Raw genomic sequence first — 11,801 nt, 5'->3', positions numbered from 1 at the left:
GCAAGATCACTATTCCTTTCTCTTCCCTCTGTTTCCTTTCCATCACTGGAACTTTCTTCCTCCCATTGTCTGTTTCCCATCGGCCCTCCTTATTAGTATGAAACACTTCAGTGGTTGGTTCAGAGAGCTGAATGCCTTGAGACTCCTCCCTACTCTTGCTCCCTTGGCCCTCATCTATCTCCTGACCAGTAGGTGGAGTAGTGGTTCTCACCGGCTCTACTGGGATTGAACGAGGCGTAAGGGCTTCCAAATCCTGTATGAGTTCTTCAATCGAGTGACCTTCTCCTCCTACAGCCTTGGATACTTGCGGTATTGTAGCAAACTCTACTGGCTCCTTCACTTCTTGTTGCTTTTGCAGTATTGTTAAATACCTTCCCGTGCAATCCTGACTTTTGTGCCCCCACCGGCGGCATACAGTGCAACGAGGTGGCAGCCAAGGAAACATTACTACAACTTCACACTTCTTTCCTTCACAATCACAAAACACTTATCTTTTCCACCAATGGTTTCTGCAAGTCAACTTCCACTAGGACTCGAGCAACATCAAGCATGACGCATTTCTCTGTGTTTGGGTGGAGTTTAACAAACGTCCCCACTGCCTTAGATAGACACCGTAATCCCTTGTGTGAGTAGAGTTTGTTGGGTACACCCTTCAAGTCAACCCATAATGGCATGGCTGAGAGGTCTGGAGGGTTCAGAGCTGACTCATGAGACCAAATATTAACCACTAGAGGAATATCTGCAACATGTCAATACTTCCTCTGTAAAACCCGAGTTCTCATCTGGCTATTCTCAATACGGAATAGAACCGTGTTCTTCTCAGTAAACTGGACATCAATCTTTGACCCAGTTTTGGAAAATGACCAAATACGATTGACCGTCGCATGGATTGAACCTACATGTAGAGCATCACCAATGAAATAACCCACCACAAAGCTTTTCCACAATAGTTCAGCCTCATCAAATATCTCTTCCGGAATCACCATAGTAGCAACTCCATCAACAACTTCGCAAACTGCCTCTTTCTCACTGCCTCCCCTCTGGTTCTTCACCCAAGGCGAGGAACTCTTTTGATTCTGCAACTGCACTCCGCCTCTAACTTCACCAATGGTGGCTTCTGCAACACCAGAACAAACCTGCTCGACTTCAACCAAGTCGGAAACTTCCGCCAAAACCAAAGCCGATGGATTCAGGACCAATGACAACTCCCTTGCTTCCCCACTCTCCAGATCTACTGCTGCTTCTGTCAAGATGGAAACTTGTGCCTCACTTCGAACCGTATTGCCCCCTTCACCATCGCCGCCGTTAGGGTTTTCGTTATCGCCATCGTCGTCGCTTATTATCGCCACCTTTTTGTGTTTTTTGTTAATGTTTTCTAAGCAGTTTTATTCCACCGTTTGTAAAAGTTTGTAAAGTTTTAAATTTGGCTAAGTATAAAAACTTAGCAAATGTATCAATTTAGATATTTGGGTTTGAATATTGATTTAATTGATTAATTGGACTTTATGTCAATTAATCTATTTTGAAATCTTATTCTTAAAATATTTTAGTATTTACTTAAATATAAGATGTAAACCAAATTAAAGTATATTGATGGATTTTTTTATTTAGTCAAAACCTCTTTATTACTTTAAAAGAAGAAACGTACAAAGTCATAAGTTGTGGAAATCAATTTTTCCATTATTGATTTGTTACGTTTGTTGATCTCCAATATGATTACATAACGTGCATCATCTTTGCAAGCTATAAGAAGAGCACTTGTGTTAACTCTAGAAAACATTCATACGAACAAGTATAATAAAAAGAATTCTTCCACTTGAATATTTGATTCTTTATTTTTGTGTCTTCTGTTCTTTTCTTTTTCGAGTTTAAGAGTATACACAGAATTAGTTTCGCCAGGCTTCTGATAGAATGACGCAAATCAGAAGATTTTTTGCAGTTGCATCCTGAGAATCATTACGTTATCGAACCGTCGCACTACGAGACGTATTTTGAGTTAAGGAAAGATATAATATCTCGACTCTGCAGTTGTATCTTCTTTTTCTTAATCTTTGGTATAATCTTATCAATTTTATCCTTTACAATAGTGATTTCTCCGTAGTTGATATAATAAGGTCCTATCAGTCCTAACTCAAAATATCCTTTTATTACTTTGCACTAACCGGACTGATTATTGTAAAAGTTATTTTACAAGAGCAGGTTGATCGATATTTCTAAAAGGGTGACTTGGTAATCCCGAAAGGATATGGATCTGTGCTTCATCCAGCCAGTTTTTTTTTTTATATTGTGTTCTTGAGCTTACGTTTGTTTTGCAGGGTTTATTGGTTATCAGCTTTATTCGCTTTAGTCAATATTATTAATTGATTCTATTGCCTCGTCTCTGATCGCTATGTGTCAATAGATTGCTGCATCTTCTGTCTCGTAAAAAAGAGCGATAGTTCTTTTGTGACTTTGGTTAATTGCTTGGCTGCTTAATTTGTTTATTGGTTAAATTTGGTTTAACTCAATTAATTATTTTGGTTTGAGTAATCGTTTCGACTCATCAGAATTTTCATGGCATTATTTTAAGCAAAAATTACTTTTGTTTTGTCTCGTTTTGAGAAATCAATGATTTGCTTCTCAACACATATAGTAATTGTCATGTGCTTTGTAAAATATTTTACCAGTTCATAAAAGTAGGTTACAAGTAAACGTTATATGTTCTTGTGGCATAGTTAAGACTTTAATGCATTTACTTTGTGTATTTGTTTTGCATTTATTTTTTGGTCAATGCTAACGTTTTTGTACAAGATTGCATCAGATAGCTCATAAATGTGATTAGAGTAAAATGTTATATGTCATATGTTAATGATTTGACTTGGTTAAAGATGATTATTTGCTTTAATTATCAAGAATGCTTAACGTTTTTGATTTCTTGTTTCAGATTTTTTGGAGCAACTTAATTTGATTATCAAGTGCTTCATCATGAGAAAAGAACAATGATTCAAGTTTCAAATATGGTGAAACCATAGTCATAAATAACATTTTGATTCTTAAGGGATCATGTTATATGGATGGAAATTGATTTTGTGAGTGACACCCCAAATTAAGTTTGGGAGAGGTCTGCCACATATAAATAATTTGCCATAAGAAATAAAATGTTTGTTGATATTGATCGAAAACACTTACATTTCATCAATGCTTAAATGCAAGTTACAAAAAGATTGACCATGCAAAAACAATGAGAATTTTCAGACCAATGTAACTAAACTGACATGTGTATTGTAGTTTATAAAATCAATATGGTTGAGAATAATCATATAGAATGGTGGTTTTGATGACACAAATAATATCTTGTAATGATATGTATATTTGTTAAAAAGAAAAATATGTGTTTGGAAAAATTCAAAACATACAATTTGGATTTATTAATCAACTTGAGAGAACTATGAAAATAGTTGTATGTAAAATGTGAATTTCTAAGATTGAAATACATTTTTAAAGAAAATTATAATAATTTTTCAAAAATTGCTTTTTATTCATTTAAATCTAAAGGAGTTGTAGATTAACTTTCTAAACTCTTAAGAGATGGTAAATGTAAATATGCATGTTTTTGAGTTATCTCAAGAAATGTGGGGAAAGCTTTGCTTACCATATAAAGTTGTTGGCAATAGGCCAAATGAACTTATTGATAGTTATTACAATATAAAATTTTTTTTTAAAGAAAAGAAAAAAAACTAGTGTTATACACTGAGTTTTGTGTATAATGTTTAATTGTATATTGAAAAAAGATGACAAAATATCACTAGACAATTGATCACGACTAATCTCAAGAGATTATATTCACTGTGATGACAACCTATGATCCTTTTATTAAAGGTGTGTAATGAGATCAAGTTGTTATATCATTTAAAGGAATGGGTAGCATGTGAATTAAGATGAGGTTTGACGGTAACTCTACCTAACTGACTGGAGATCCCAAGAAATAGGTTCAAGGAGACAACTAAGTCAAACTAAATCTGCCCAAAGCACTGTAAGACTTCAGTCTATACCCAGTTCCTATGATGATTAAACAGTGCTATATGTAAGGAATAGAGGATAAGCATTTGCTTTTAATGATTTATCTCCATTGTTTTGAGATATGAATGGAGTTGTACATGATACTCCTCTAAAAAAATTAATGGCAAATCACCTTATGAGTATGAAATAGGGCCGTTTCTAGGAGAATGAAGGAAATGTTATATTCTTCAAGTCTACTCATGATTAACCATGACTGTTCACGGACAAAATGAACAAAATAGATAACCTAGTTCTGTGAGAGAATGAAGTTGTGTTATAGCTATTGTCTAGGTTTACACCAAAGCCCAGGAGGTTCAAGACATCATGGCCACGTCCTGGCCGAGTAAATCCGATAGCTATTAACAATGACTGGTTCAAGGCTGAAAAACTGCTACCAACTCATCATGCAGTGGAATTTTCGTTTGTACTCTCAAAAGTCTTTAGGTCGAGTCTTGTCTAGGAAGTCAAGTCTGTCGAGTCGTCTAATGTTTAGAATCATTTCTATTCATGTGGGGGATTGTTGGAACTCGTTTTTGACGAAATGGTTTTAGATCATTTTCCGGTAAGTTTCTGGATGAAGACGTTCGTCGGAATAACCGAATGTTTGACAAACACTTTGAAATAGTGTATTCATGTGTCAAAAACAAAGTTCGTTTGAATAAGAAATGTTGGTCTAAATCATTGACTTGGAAAGCTTGTAAGCTTGACTATTTGACTATGTTTAAAAACTAGTAAATGTCCAACATTAAAAAATGAGGTGGAAGTCCTCTTGTTTATATATGGAGAAGTGATAACATGGTTTAAAACCTAGTAAAAATACTATGGTATAGTGATGAAAAGATATACCCAATTAAAATGTGTGCACACATTAGACCGAGATTAAACCAAGCAGAATTTGGTTTTGGAATTAGAATTGGGATTGAATTTGTGATTTAGTAAATAGATTATTGGTCTATTGCCTTATTAATATTGAGTCAAATTCAAATTAATGATTAATTAATTAAATAATAATTATCTTTTCATTAGTAGCAAAACGTTACCATTTGATTTGGTCATGGATTCAATTTAATTATATGAATCAATGCATTCTCGTGTATTGAATGCATACACGTTTTGTTAATATTGTTTTGGACAAAGCTTATTTAAACCCACTTCTTCTATGTTCAGAATAGGCGTTCAGATGAACAATCAAAAGAAAAAATCCTTCCATATTGAATAGGTATGTTTATTTTTTATTTTTTGAGTCTGAGAGTACATCACAAAATTAGGTTCGATAGATTCTGTTTTTCGGTGATGGTAAACAAAAACAATGTTGCAGTTGTATCCTAGGAATCTGAGCGCTATGAAACCGTGACACTACGGGGCGTTTAAAGATTTAAGGAAAGAGATTAATCATCTCGACTCTGCAATTCTTCTTTATCCTTGTACTTTGGTATTGTAATTTTAATTTATGTTCTTATTATTATTTACAAATATCAGTTGTCCTATGGTAGTAAAATAAGGTTCCTACATACGGACCTCTCAAGGAACTCTTTTGCAACATCTTTCCTCTCGTAGGAGGCTAGAACCGGTCTGATATCAGCTGGACCGTTACGTGCAACATCTGTAGACACAGACAAAAAGGATCGATCAACCAACAAACCAACATTGATAAAAGGACTTAAAGAGACTAGACTTGAACCATAATTACATTCAAGAAAGGGTATAAGATCAACAAGCACTGTGTCATCAGACTCGAGTTTGTAAGACTTGATTGGCACGCAATTCTCAGGCTGAAGGCTTGTATCAAAAGCATTACCCCTAACATACAAAATCTTCTTGGGGTCTCTGTTGAGCTTTGACAGATCCTGCAGCAGGGGGATTTCCGTTGCCATATTTGGTAGCGCCTCTTGCTAGCTTATAACGGATGTAGCCATTTGGGTCTAACTTCTCGCAGACCGGTCCTACGTACTAGAAGAGAAGAAACAAGTGTTAATTGCGGTAATATTACACATGCAAAACGACTAGGACGAATAAAATACCATCTCCATCTGATCAGAGTAGACGACAATCTCATAGAATTTGGAAAGGTGCTCTAAGAATGCATCAACACCTGGTCTTTTGAACGTCCTCCACCCTCTTTTTCGCTAATATTTTTTTTGGTCGTAAATAAAAAAGGCAGAAACGAATAAATAAAGTGTTCCTTAAGAAAACAAAATCAGATTACTAGGACTGCTTTGCCCCCAAAACGTAGACATGTATGGTGCAAATGGTGGTAATCAGTAGCCAAATTGAAGAATAGGGTGTTACCTTCCAGTCAGTATAAATAAGGTTCTCATTCAAATCGATAACGGGAGTGTGGAGTACATTCTGTTCTGAGGGATGCAAATCAGGAAGAAGCTTTCCCGAGAGAGGTTCTGTAAAGCCCTATAAGCCGAAATGAGAAAGTTAATAAGAAATGAGAAGTGAAAAAGAAGAAGATGCAGAATATTAGTGTGAGGGTGAAAAGGGGGAACATACTTTAACATGTTCTTCCACACTTCCCTAAGCTCCAAATACATTTCAATGGCTCTGGCTGGAACTGAGCAGAAATTCAAGCAAAAAAACAAGTAATGTGATGCTTAATTAGAGATGGAATATATTATACCTTTGATGGCAGCAGAGTACAAGAGTGCCTGATATTCCTGCAAAGATATAAAGTAGTATTAACTCAGAGAAGCTTAAGAAGAATCCCGAAAAACATAGAGAAGTTTTACAAGTAGTAGTTGACTTGAGATTAAAAAAAAAAGGTCATACAGAAACAATGGTTAGACAGAAATGATATGAAAGCGAGACTCTAAAGTAGTGTCACATCAATGGCGGAAGAATGAAGAGATGGTGGTTGAGTCTTAAAAGCTGAACCTCGGAAGGCCTTGGTCCGTTACTTAGATACTTTAGACCTTTCCGCTTCTTTCCTAGCGCCTCAGGAGGAGGAGAGAGCTGATTCGGCGGTGGAAAATCAGAAAAGAGAGATTGTTGGACCTTCGATGAAGGATTCGAAGATGCTTCTTCTGTAGAGAAGAATAGCCTTGGAGTAGGAGATCGAAGCTCTATCACTAAATAAACTCATTCACATTAATTATGAAATGTACAAGTGTCCCGGTTTATATACAGACTCAATGTGACTAACCAGAAGCCTTAACCGGAGACTAACTATACCAAACTGTACAGACTCAATTGAACCAATCTATACATGATGATATATACATAATAGTCCCCTCAAGATGGGACAAAGATATTAAGAAGACCCATCTTGTCAAACAACTTGTGAAAAGTAGCAGGGTTTAAAGGCTTCATAAAAGGATCTGCAAGCTGCAAGTCAGTCGGAACATGAAGAAGCTTGAACAAGCCCACAACAAGACGTTCACGTACACTGTGACAATCAATCTCAAGGCACTTTGTACGCTCATGAAACACAAAGTTATGAGGTATGTGAATCTCATCAATGTTGTTACAGAACAACAGGGTCTGCTTAGCAAGAGGAATACACAGCTCAATAAAGAAGTTTGTAAGCCATATCAGATCATCAATTACGAAAGAGAGACTGCGATATTCTGCTTCAGCAGAGCTTTTAACAACAACGCCTTGCTTCGTAACTCTCCAAGCAATGAGTGATGAACCAAGAAAATTGAAGAAACCAGAAGTGGATTTGCGAATGTCTTGACATGACCCCCAATCTGCATCAGCAAAAGCCTGAATTTGAAGCTCAGACTTGGAAGAGTAGAAGATACCTTGGCCAACAGTGCTTTTGATATAATGAAGCACTTTGAGAAGAGCCTTTTGATGACTCTCGCAAGGTGCTGATGAAAACTGGCTGAGTTTGTTGACTGCAAAAGTAATATCAGGACGCGTGATCTGAAGATACATGAGACGTCCAACAAGGCAACGATAAGCTTCCGCATCAATGAAGTCACCACCAGTTTCACTAGACAATTTCACAGCTGGATCCATATGTATACTTGAAGGTTTGCAACCAAGGAGACCTGTCTCATCAAGAAGATCAAGAGCATATTTTCGTTGGCAAATATGAATACCTTCAGCAGACCAAGCAACTTTCAAACCAAGAAAGTACTTCATTGGTCCAAGGTCACGTAGCTTGAAGCAAGACTTCAACTGAGTTTTAAGAAGATCAACTTCGGAATCAGAGTTGCTCACAATGATGATATAATCGACATAAATGATGACACACAAGAAGAGAAAATCTGATAACTTGAGGAAGCAAGTATGATCTGAATAAAATCCAGACCTGTAACAGTAGTGGAAAACTTGAGAAACCACTGCCTAGATGCTTGTTTAAGACCATACATGGGCTTTTTGAAGTTTACACACTGCATTGAGTGGCAAAGTGTCCCCCTTTTTGGTAGAATACCCTAGAGGAAGCTTCATGTAAATCTCTTCATCGAGATCACCATTGAGGAATGCATTAGAGATGTCTAACTGATGAAGAGAATACCCACGAATAACAGCAATGGCAAGTAAGAGCTTAACCGTAGTGAGTTTCACAACCGGGGAGAAAGTATCATGATAATCGACCCCTTCTTGTTGTGTGTAACCTTTAGCTACCAGGCGAGCTTTATACCTCTCAATAGACCCATCAGCATTAAACTTGACTTTAAAGACCAATCTGCAGCCAATAGGTGTCTTATCATGAGGTAAAGTACAGATAGTCCAAGTACCCGGCCCTTCAAGAGCCTCAATTTTATCATCCATTGGATCATCCCAAACCAGCAGTTTCTTCGCTTCAGCATAGGTTTGAGGTTCTTTAACTTTGTCAATGGCTACTAAAAAGAAAAGGTAAAGAGGAGAGACTTTATCATACGAGAGAGAAGATGAGATTTCGTGAATGGTTGAAGACCCTATTGAATGACAATAATAGTCTTTGAGATAAGCATGCTGTTTTTGTTTCCTGTGAGATGTTTGAACAGAAGGTTCAGGGACATCGTTTAGAGGTTCTACAGAAGATAAAACCTCTATAGAAGGTGAATGAGACGAAGGCTCATTGACCGAAACAGAATGTTTCACAGGAACTTGTGGAAACTGATCAGGAAAAAAAGATTGAGATTCAGAATTTAGATCCGTTCCAGCAAAAGGAAAGAGCTCTTCATGGAATATCACGTGTCTTGAAACATGGATTGAATTGTTTTCAAGATTAAGAAGCTTGTATCCTTTAATACCATTATGATAACCTAGAAAGACACAAGCTCTATCTCGGGGATCAAATTTATGTATGCTCTTGGGAGAAGTTGAAGCATAACAAAGGCAACCGAAAGTTTTTAGTTGATTATAATCAGGGATTTTGCCAGTTAAAACTTTGAAAGAACTTTTATCATTTAAAACATGAGCAGGGAGACGGTTAATAAGATGAACTGCTGTGAGAACACAGTCACCCCAATGAGAAAGAGGAATATGAAACTGAAAAAGGAGAGCACGGGCAACGTTTAAAAGATGTTGGTGTTTGCGTTCCACCACCCGAGTTTTTCTGAGGTGTTTCAGGACAAGAGTGGAAGTGAACAATCCCCTTGGAAGCGAAAAGAGAAGTGAAATTGAGTTCTGGTGCATTGTCAGACCTAACTCCTTTGACTTTCCTATCAAACTGAATTTCAACCATAGCAAGAAAGGCAGGGAAGACTTCTAAAACATCTGATTTGGCCTTATGTAGATATACCCAAGTAGCTCTAGAACAGTCATCAACTATAGTGAGGAAATATCTAAACTCGTCATAAGTTGGAACAAATAATGGACCCCAGGTATCAATGTGGACAAGATCAAAAGGATTTGGACTTGTGGTTGGATGAGATGTAAAGGGAAGATGTTTATGTTTTGAAAGATGACACACTTTACAATGAGAATCAAGTTTATTATCATTTTTTGACAAACCTAAGAAAGATTGCATAGTTTTCAATTTTGACAAAGAGGGATGACCCAAACGTTGACCCAAACATTTGTGCCAAATTTCAAGATTTGAAAAATAAGCAACAACAAGAGAAGGTAAAGTACCTTGTGAAGAAATAGAATCTATATCCAGAAAATAAAGGTTTGCGACTTCCCTACCCATTCCAATCATTAATTCATGTGTACGATCCTGAATACCACAAGAAACATCATCAAACTAAACTCGACAATGAAGTTGTTTCGTGAGACAGCTAACACTTAAGAGATTGAACTTAAATTGAGGAATATAGAGGAAATTTGAGAGAATTAAATTGCTACCCAACTCGATATCACCTATTCCAACAATGATAACCAGAACTCCGTTTGGAAGAGAAACAGTAGTATGACGTAAAGATTTAAAGGAAATGAAGGAGGATTTTTGATGGGAAATATGCTTAGTTGCTCCCGAGTTTATAACCCAAGCATTAAGAACATGAATGTTATCACTTGACGAGTAGACATAAGGCCTATCAATTCCGGTGAAAGAACAAAAGATAGAGGGACGAAAATTACTGGAAATTGGGCAAACGGTGGAAGAAGAAGGTATGGAAGCTGAAACTGAGTGAATTGCTGGTGTGGGATGATCGCTAGGAGTCTGAAGTTTGCTGCTAAGGAAGGAAACAAGTTGTTGAATCTGAACAGGAGAAAGATCCTCAGAGACCAATTCAGTAGCTGGTGAAGAATCGGAGATCGCAAAATTAGCAGAAACAGAAGCCACAAATTTGTCAGAACGTTGATTCGGCTTCATGCTGTTTGGATATCCATGTTTCTTGTAACATTTGTCAATCACATGACCTGGTCGATGGAAAAATGTACAATATGGCCGATCCTTTCTTTGATAACCAGCATACTGACCAGCAGGAGAGTTCAGAGGTGCTTTTGAATATCCTTGACCAGTGTCGTGAGAGACTTGAAAAGTTGCAGTGGTCAAGTCAGATGAACTCTGAGATCGAGCTTCTTTCTGTCTTTCTTCTTGATCCAACAAATTGTAGACCTCAGAGAAAGACGGAAGAACCTTTTTCATCAATATGCGACTCCTGATATTCTCGTAGTTATCATTAAGTTCCATGAGAAAGTCGATGATGCGGTTTGTCTCTCTTTCAACTAGGAGATCTTCAACTGTTTGATTGGTAATCTGAATGTTTGAGAGTTCCTCCCATAGAGACTGAGTCTTGACGAAATGAATGGAGTTGGTGACGAAGCTTGTAGAGTCTTGGAAGGTTTGATTTGTGAAACCTTGTATGAAGATCCTTCCAAATGTCACTAGCATTTTTGAAGTAGAGAATGCTTGTGTAGAGTTGCTTCGTCACACTATTCAACAGCCATGATTTGATCATACTATTCACACGATTCCATATCTTAAAATAAGGATCATCATTGGGATGTTTAACGATTGATCCATCCACAAAACCTATCTTGTTACGGATCTGCTACCATCAAGCAGATCCGTAACTAAAGTAAGGCCTGGATGATCGGAGTTATGAAGATGATACAGCGAATGAATGTCATCAGGAGAGTTTGATACCTCAAAACGATCGACGAAGGTAACAGAGATGGATCAAGCTGAATCGACACGATCCGGAGCTCCAGATGCAAGATGCGACGGACTCGAGCCAGAAGGCATGTCGTGTGGCATCGGAGAATCATATTCCGGTAGATCCGGCGAAGAACGACGATATTTCGACTTGCAATTCCATTTCCCCATTGAAATCAAAATCAGCTGAACGACGACGAGAAATCGCGAGAAGAGGCCGAAATTGCACAAGAAAACTGAGATGAGAAGCAAGACGGAGGAAAGATGATGGTGAAATGAG

The 11,801-nt window shown here is 37.3% G+C and overlaps 2 pseudogenes; both read right to left on the bottom strand.

Annotated features, from left to right (window-relative positions):
• Positions 1–476: 476 nt before the first annotated feature.
• LOC106297408 lies at positions 477–7,251 on the bottom strand (annotated as a pseudogene).
• A 24-nt stretch (positions 7,252–7,275) lies between these two features.
• LOC106297407 lies at positions 7,276–11,692 on the bottom strand (annotated as a pseudogene).
• Positions 11,693–11,801: the final 109 nt, after the last annotated feature.

Source organism: Brassica oleracea, chromosome C6 (genome assembly GCF_000695525.1).
Source record: "Brassica oleracea var. oleracea cultivar TO1000 chromosome C6, BOL, whole genome shotgun sequence".
Lineage (NCBI taxonomy): Eukaryota > Viridiplantae > Streptophyta > Magnoliopsida > Brassicales > Brassicaceae > Brassica > Brassica oleracea.
Note: the sequence above shows the minus strand (reverse complement) of the source record. Positions and strands in the feature narration are given on the sequence as shown.